Source organism: Herpailurus yagouaroundi, unplaced genomic scaffold (assembly GCF_014898765.1).
Source record: "Herpailurus yagouaroundi ecotype Mexico unplaced genomic scaffold, PumYag 250, whole genome shotgun sequence".
Taxonomy (NCBI): domain Eukaryota; kingdom Metazoa; phylum Chordata; class Mammalia; order Carnivora; family Felidae; genus Herpailurus; species Herpailurus yagouaroundi.
This window is the reverse complement of record NW_024412467.1, coordinates 14,620,847-14,628,907: the sequence shown is the minus strand read 5'-3', so window position 1 is coordinate 14,628,907 and position 8,061 is coordinate 14,620,847. Positions and strand designations below refer to the sequence as shown.

Genomic DNA, 8,061 nt, shown 5'->3' with positions numbered 1-8,061 from the left:
TGGGGGGACATTCGTTGGGGGGGGGGGGTATACTGACTAAGGTGATCTCAGGGGCCCAGGGGATTCCCAGGTTAGACCAAAATGGGGGGGGGGGGGGTTGATTCTCAGCCCTGCCAGGTGTAGAGTGGGTGGGCAGATAGGGGGGAAGAGGGGAAGGATGTGAGGAGGAGGACTGAGCGTGCTTGAAACATCCTGTCAGGATCATTCTGGAACTTGGGGCAAGTCAGACAGGTGGCCAGTAGGGAGATGAAGGGGCGTCGCAGGGGAAGTGCTGGCTTCCTTTCCTGCAACGGATGCTGCTGCTTCTGCTTCTTTCACTGCTCCATCTGCTGCTGTGGGAGCCAAAGTTTCCTCCTGCAGTTCAGCCTTTGGAGAAGGACCGAGGACCCCTCCGTAACCACAGACCCCTGGGCCCCAAGGGCGCATCTAAAACTCCCCTTTCTGCAGGAATATGGACCAGTCACCCAGGGCCAGGGCCTAACGGCATTTCAGTGACCTTATTGGGTTTTCTATTGTGGCCCCTCGAAGATATGCCCGCCGCAACCTTATTGGGAATAAGAGTCTTCATGTAAGGTAATGCAGTCGAGGTAAGGAACCCATATTGAGATCATGCTCATTTAGGGCGGTCCCTAAATCCAGAGAGGAGAGTCATTATAAGAGACAGAAAAGGAGAAGACGAAGAGTCACAGACAGGGAACAGCATGTGGTGATAGAGGCAGAGATTGGAACAATGCATTTACAAACAAGGAACACCAAGGATTACTGGAAGTCACCAGAAGCGGGGAGAGAGGCATGGAACAAATTCTCCCTTGGAGTCTCCAAAAGCAACCAAGCCTGTCCGACATTCTGATTTTGAACATCTGGCCTCCAGAACTGTGAGAGAAATAAACCGCTGTTGAAGCTACCCAGTTTGTGGTAATTTGTGGCAGAAATCCCTGGAAACTTAATGCAGGGTTGGATCTGAGAACTCCTGGTTATCCATCACTCTGTGTTCCTTCTGGCATGGTTAAGGGAGGGGAGGGGGGAGTTTGACCCCAACTTTAACGTTTATTCCTAGTTTCTACAGGTCTTGTTAGCTGACCGTGACTCTCTCTGGCACAGCTCTAGGAAGACTCACAAAAATAAGTATCCTGTTGGCTGACCCTAATACCCCACAATGGGTAAGCTCTCGGAGGGCATGCCTCTCCCAGCACACCTGCCACAGTGAATAAAGATACAAATTACAGTTTTCAAAGTGTTCTCACATGTATTATTTTATCCTCAGAGCAACTTAAAGACGAGGGGATTCAAGGAGAGTTACCTGTTTCATCCAGGAGAAAAGAGGAGCTCAGAGAACACAGGACTATTATATTTTGTTCCGTTATTTGCTAACACATTTATTATGGAATCAGAGGGGAGTGGGTTATTTGTTCCTCTTGCATCAGGTAGGAATGTATTTGGTAAAAAGTACCAAAAATATCTGCCAGCGGTGGCTTCAGGACATAAGGATTTGTTCGTCTCATCAAATAATAGTCCAAAGAGACGAGTCCAGCGTTGATGGGTCACCTACCCATGCCACGTGCCCCCGAGTCTGGGACATTCTGTGGCATGCTTAGCACATAAGGTCCTTCCTCAAACTTGCCCTCCCTTGTTTTCCAGGGTAGCATCTGATCTTCAAGCTGACCCGTGGGGAGAATGGGAAGGGAGAAGAAAAGAAGGTAAAGGGGGACCATAAAATGAAGAGCCCCCCTCACCCCCCCGTGTTAGAAAGGGTCTGCCCTTTGGGTTTAGAAGAGGCCTCCTGCCCAGTAGTATCACCAGCCAGAGCTGTGTCACAGGGCAGATTGTCTCCCTAAGGAGGCAAGGTGGGGGAGGGAGGGATGGGTTTTGCTGAATAGTCAGCCACCTGCCTTAGCCCTAGTCCAAGCTTTGGGCTGAATATAGAAAGACATGCTTCCTGGCCTAGAGTATCAGCGGAGGCCACACGGGTTGGGATTAGGAGTGAAAAACTCAACATGGCGAGCCTTTCCAGATGTCTTTGTTCTCTGAACCCTGCTTGGGTTAGTACTTGCTGAATTCGCCCCTTTCTCATTTCACCAGTGAAGTCTTGGGGAGAGCTGGTTACTACTTGAGTGAGTGTTAATTAGTAATAGTCACAGAACCAGTAATGGCGACAGCGCTAGAGTCGTCAAGATCTCTCTGGTCATTGGACCCTTCTTCCTAATCTTCAGCAACATGGTGTGTTGGAGCGAAACAAACGCGATAAATGTGTCGCTGCAGTTCGTGTGAAAGGTTTGCACTTTGGACCTTTGTAGTCGCCAAACGAAATTAAATAAACAAAACAGAGAAGCAAGGATGGCAAATATTTTTGCCATGCTGTTTAGAAATTCGTATCTTCCGCCCTTGGCTCATTAGAATAACAATGACAATAAGGCAATAAGGATACTATTTTGTTTCCCCCCAGTATGGCAATTTCCTTTGCCATGCAAAGGTCAGAGGCCCAACTGAAATGCCAAAGAAAAGCCTGTGCTCTAAAAATAACATCAGATCTTTCTGGAGCCCCACAGGAACAGGTGGAGGAAGCCCTGTTTGGGCGCAGGTTTCTGTCTCTCTCAGTCATAAGCTGCCACTCTGCCTTTGCGGTTCAGGATGAAAAGTTCTGGGAGGCGGTTGTGGATCCCGATTCTTTCCTTCCGAGAGAGACCCTTTCTTTGCCTGTGAACAAAGGTGGATTTGCCAGGAAGTCGGTGAAACTCAGGCTTTAGGACCCCCTTCCCTGACACGGGCCCCCTTTCTGCAGAGGACCCTAGCAAGTTGTTCATAAGTCGCACGCCTTTGACAATTCGTAGAAGGAATCTCTCCAGATTCTTCTTTTTTAAAGAATGTTCATCAGATTGTCTACTCTCCAGGGCCCACAAAACCTGGACCTGCCCTTGCCTCTGGATAATGTCGTTGGCAAACGTTTCTGGGGAGGCAGCACACATTTGTCTTTTCTCCTCCTTACGCCTTTGGTCCCTGACACGTGGCGTTTCTCTCCTTCGTAGGCCTGAAGCTGGCTGGGCCAAGCTGCATTGACAGTGAGTCCTCTGCAGCCAAACTGGGGTGCTTTCTGGCCGGAGGGATGCACCTCGACAGTGGCTTTGGGAAGAGTGTCGATGGAGGGAAGCCAGGTGGAGGAGGTCGGCACCACCGAATTATCGGAAACTGGGCCAAATGCGTATCTTTTAATGTGAATGAAGTCTCTCTGGGGACACTTCTTTGAAACCCCAGGCTGGGGGTGGCTTATCCTGGGCGTGTGTCCCTTGATGCTACGGGTATCAGAAGACCTGGCACGTTACGTTGACAATATCTGCTTCTAAGTTTCGTGTCCCGTGCGAGGCCAGGAGCTCTGCGAGGGCATGTATCTCGTATCTTCTCTGTGCCCCGGACTAGCGTTCGACAAAACAACTGGTAAACAGCAGGCCGGGAAAGTATTTGCTAAGCACGCTGTCTTTCGCTCTCTCTCCCCGCTGCGTCTCAAACAGGTGGTTTATAACCAAGGATGGGGGTACATCTATTGCCTTTCTGGTGAGGCTGTTATAAAAGGCACCTCCTGGGGGCGCCTGGGTGGCGCAGTCGGTTAAGCGTCCGACTTCAGCCAGGTCACGATCTCGCGGTCCGGGAGTTCGAGCCCCGCGTCAGGGTCTGGGCTGATGGCTCAGAGCCTGGAGCCTGTTTCTGATTCTGTGTCTCCCTCTCTCTCTGCCCCTCCCCCGTTCATGCTCTGTCTCTCTCTGTCCCAAAAATAAATAAACGTTGAAAAAAAAAAATAAAAAAAAAAAAATAAAAGGCACCTCCTGTACACAGTCCTTCCTAGACTGTGGGGAGTCACCAGCCTTTTGGACAGCTGCTCTGAGGACTTACTCGTGATTTTAAGGAAAATCAGGGTTTTTTTCCTGCCCTGACGACAAGGGTTCCTGCCCTCAGCTGTTATATCCCCATCAGATCTGTCTTCTTTTGGGTAGGAGACTTTTCCAGATTTGGGTCCTGCTTTTAAAATGTAAATATCCTACCTTACTTATCAGTCAATGCTTTCATGAGACATTTAAAGGACACCAGGAAGATTAAGGACTCAGGGGAGGGAAGGTAGCAGTAAAGATAAATGCCTGTTCCGTGAATGCCCAGGGTCAATGTCTTCTAAGCTTTGGGGGGGCCCAGGCTCACACCCCAAAACACCCAATTCTGGTACAGCGGTCTTCAGTCCTACCTGCCTGAGATCGGGGTTGGGGCAGGAAAAAAGCCGGGCCAAAGTTTGGATTTTCCCGTGGACCCAGCTGGAGCGGACAGCTTGGTCCCCATTTAACACGCACAGCACCGTGGGTCTCTTTGAGAAACACTCAGGAACACGGAGGGGCGGTGGGGGGCTGCTCTCACCTGCCCAGTGAGAGCCTCTGGCAAAGATCGGCCGTTCAGCAAGTATTTGTTGGGCATCTATTGTGCACGAGGCATGTTGTGCTAGGTGCTAGTGAATCACTCTGTAAACGGCTTTCTCTGGGTTTTAGTTCACAGGATACCTTGGAATCAGCTGGGATCAGCCAGCGCTGGAAAACTGCTGACAAGCTGGAGGTCAGAAGGGACTAGAGTGTAAGCAGAGGAGGTTTGTGTGTGGCCGCTCACCTCCCTTACAGTCCACGCTTAGTGACCTTGCAGCCAAGCTCTGGAAAAGCTGGGGAAGTGTCTGGTTAACTTGGGGTCTTCGAGTTTCTTGGATCATGGCTGTACCCTCCACGCCTGTGCCGGTAGGTCTTATCCTCTGCTCACACAGCCTGACTGGGATGGAAAAGGAGTCCCAGGAAACTCTGAAAAGCGGCTTGTAAAATCAATAACGTGGGCTTATGCTTCTATTTCGGGTGCTGCATATATATACCCTCTCTTCATTTCTGTAAAACTGGGATAAATCCCATTTTTAGGAGGATTCAGTGAGATCATTGACTCGAAGCCCTTGGCCTATTGTAAGCTCTGCTAGAACAAAACCGATAATATAATTAATAATTTTATTTGGTTTAACTACTAATACAAATTGCAATGTGCCCAGGGGAGGGCATAGGGAAGGAGCCGCCGGGAATTTCTGAATTGGGGGAAGAAGGTTTTGATGGGGCCATTTCAGGGATTTCCAGGGGCACAAAGCGTCAGCTGGCTAACAAATGACACACTTACAGGCCATTGTTTTAAGGTGTGTGCAGTTTGAATGGGAGAAAGCATTCTTTCTCATGTTCCAGGAAAACTGAAATATAGAAGCAGATCCTGATTGTCTGGACAAATCTCGCCCTCTGATCCATTCTCAACACTCCTGACCCCACCCCAGGGAGGATCATCTTCTGAAATTGCTTTTGTTGTAGAGAAGAAGCTGCACAGAACCTTCATTCCCTGCCCACCCTGGCCGGCAGCCCCGGTCTGGAGAGTAGCAAACTCCAGAGACCCCTGGCAGACACAGGGCCCAGGGGGGCTTCTGCAGGCCTTGGCTATAATTCAAGAAACGTCAGGCTCTTGAGGTTCAGGCAGGAGCCAAACTGAGCCCCTCCACAGACAGGTGACTGCTCTGCCCGGCAGGCAGGGCGGCCACATGGTGACCCGCCTGTCACTGGTTTTCACCCCCTCGGAGCCCTGACCCTGAGCAAGGGGGCATGAAAGGCAGGGCCAGCAAGGCATCCAGCCACCACGTGAGCCTGTCCGGACTTGAGGGCTTTGGCCTGAGGGTGTGACAATGAGGGCTGTGGCTTTGAACCTTGTCTGCCTTTGGCTGTTATGATGATTCTGGCATCCCTTTGCTGTTGTGTCAAATACGTGATCGTAAACGCTGAGGGTGAGGATATTTTTATTTGTTATTATTTTTTTTTATTTTATTTATGTTTCTTTACTTATCTTGAGAGCGACAGAGAAAGCACAAGCAGGGGAGGGGCAGGGAGGGAGAGAGAGAGAATCCCAAGCAGGCTCCACACTGTCAGTGCCGAGCCTGGCAGGGGGCTTGATCCCGTGAACAGAGAGATCATGACCTGAGCCAAAGTCAAGAGTCAGACACTCAACCAACCCGGGCACCCCGAGAATATTTTTAGTTAAAACCTAACCCTGTGGGGCGCCTGGGTGGCTCAGTTGGTTCAGTGTCCGACTTTGGCTCAGGTCATGCTCTCACAGTCTGTGGGTTCAAGCCCCACACCAGGTTCTCTGCTATCAGTGCAGAACCCACTTTGGATCCTCTGTCCCTCTCTCTCTCTGCCCCACCCAACCCGCGTTCTCTCTCTCAAAAATAAATGAAGAAAAAAACATTAAAAAAAACCCCTAGCCCTGTGCTTTTATTAAAAATGAAGATGACAAGAGAAGAAAAGGGTATGGAAACCCCCTTTTTCCCTGGACTCTTGGTGACCACAGCTCCCCTCCGTGGCCGAGAAGTGCTGGCCGGTCCGGACAACTTGCGAGCACGGTGTGCTGGGTTACTGAGCTGACCACCACGCTGCCTCATTTCTTTCTTCCCTCAATCGTTTTTCCTTTCAACCTGTGTCTATTAATTGCCGATTCTATGCCAGGCACTGTGGGAGGCACTAGGGGATGCTGGGCACCATCACTGCGCTCAGAGAACTGGCAGTCTGGGCTTGTTGTTTCCATTATTCTTGGCATCTTGTGTGTCCCGATTCTTCCAGTGACACTCCCAATGCCTCATTTCCCCCCTTTCTTTTTAATATAATTGTAAGGTGGACTATTGAAAAAAAAAATGACTGATTTCCCCATGTGGCGGTAAACTGATTATCATGAAAGGTTTGAACAGAACAGTTCCAAAAATAACCTGAACAGAGACACTATGGCTGGAATGATTGCCTTCCATATGATTCCATTGAAGGACACCATTTATTTGGAGACAGGAATTGTGGTGTGTTTGTGACTCAACTAAATGAAAGCCTCTTATTTGTCACACCTTGTACAGGTGGAACCTCATTGCCTGTGTTCCCTGAGGTTCTCTTTGGTTGAACTAGAAACTTACGCTGTGGGACAATGTTTCCATCAATAACAGACTGATCATTAACCGGGGCTAAGAAATCGTTTGTAATCGTATTGTAATATCGGGATTCGTTTACATTTAATGTATTTAACTGATGTCTTTAGTGTATTCTTTCCTTGATAAGTGATAGGCTAAGAACAGAAACAGTCTATCAGCCCTCTTATTTATTTATTTATTTATGTATGTATTTTTGAGAGAGAGAGAGAGAAAGAGCAGGGGAGGGGCCGATAGAGGGAGAGAGAGAATCTCAACAACGCAGAGCCCAAAGCGGGTTTCGATCCCATGAACCGTGAGATCACGACCTGAGCTGAAATCGAGAGTCGGGCGCTTAACTGACTGAGCCACCCAGGCACCCCTTTCAAACTTCTTCTTGTCCTTAGCATTAAGTTCAGTGTCCGGTAACAAGATGAAAACCAACATTTGTTCATTGAGTGAATGAAGCATACATGAAGGAGAGACTATGCGTATTTTCAGAGACGTTTTAAAAATAATGTATTTAGTTTTGGTTTTATATATTCAAATTGAATTAGTAATTCAAATGAACTTGAGAAAAAGTTGGGAGAGAGAAAGAGAAAGAAGCAAATAAACACTCTTTGTAAAGCAATCCCTTCTGCTGTCTTCTAGGTTTCTCTGTGATGTGTGTGTGTGTGTGTGTGTGTGTGTGTGTGTATTTGTCTCTGTGTGTCTATGTGCACATTTTTCTTGGGTCTCAGCCTGAGTTAGAGAGGGATTGACCCAGCCAGTTGAGGGAGGTTTGTTGGATGCCGGTTTGCACAGGGGACAAAATAGAAGTGGGCTCAGGACCGATTCGAAGGATGGGCACAGATGTGTGTTTTACTCACGACAGGATTGGTAGTTGTGGGAGAGAGGAGACCCTAGGAAAAGAGTATGGGTCTGTCTGCCATGCCGGTGAACACTTTTTCTATCCATGAAGTTTCGCTGTCTCCTTTTGCACTGGACTGGGGGCCCCGGAGAGCTCTGAGCAGGCCCAGCAGAGAGAGCTGAGGAACAGCCCAGTAGGGAGATGAGCTGCATTTATCAGAAAGGTCTGG

General features: G+C 48.9%; 1 long non-coding RNA gene across 1 annotated transcript; it reads left to right on the top strand.

Moving 5' to 3' along the window:
• The first annotated feature begins 3,836 nt into the window (after positions 1-3,836).
• On the top strand, positions 3,837-5,889 carry LOC121020568 (uncharacterized). Its single transcript, XR_005786194.1, has 3 exons — positions 3,837-3,979; positions 4,521-4,757; positions 5,238-5,889. It is a non-coding gene; the product is annotated as an uncharacterized LOC121020568 (long non-coding RNA).
• The last annotated feature ends 2,172 nt before the right edge of the window (positions 5,890-8,061 follow it).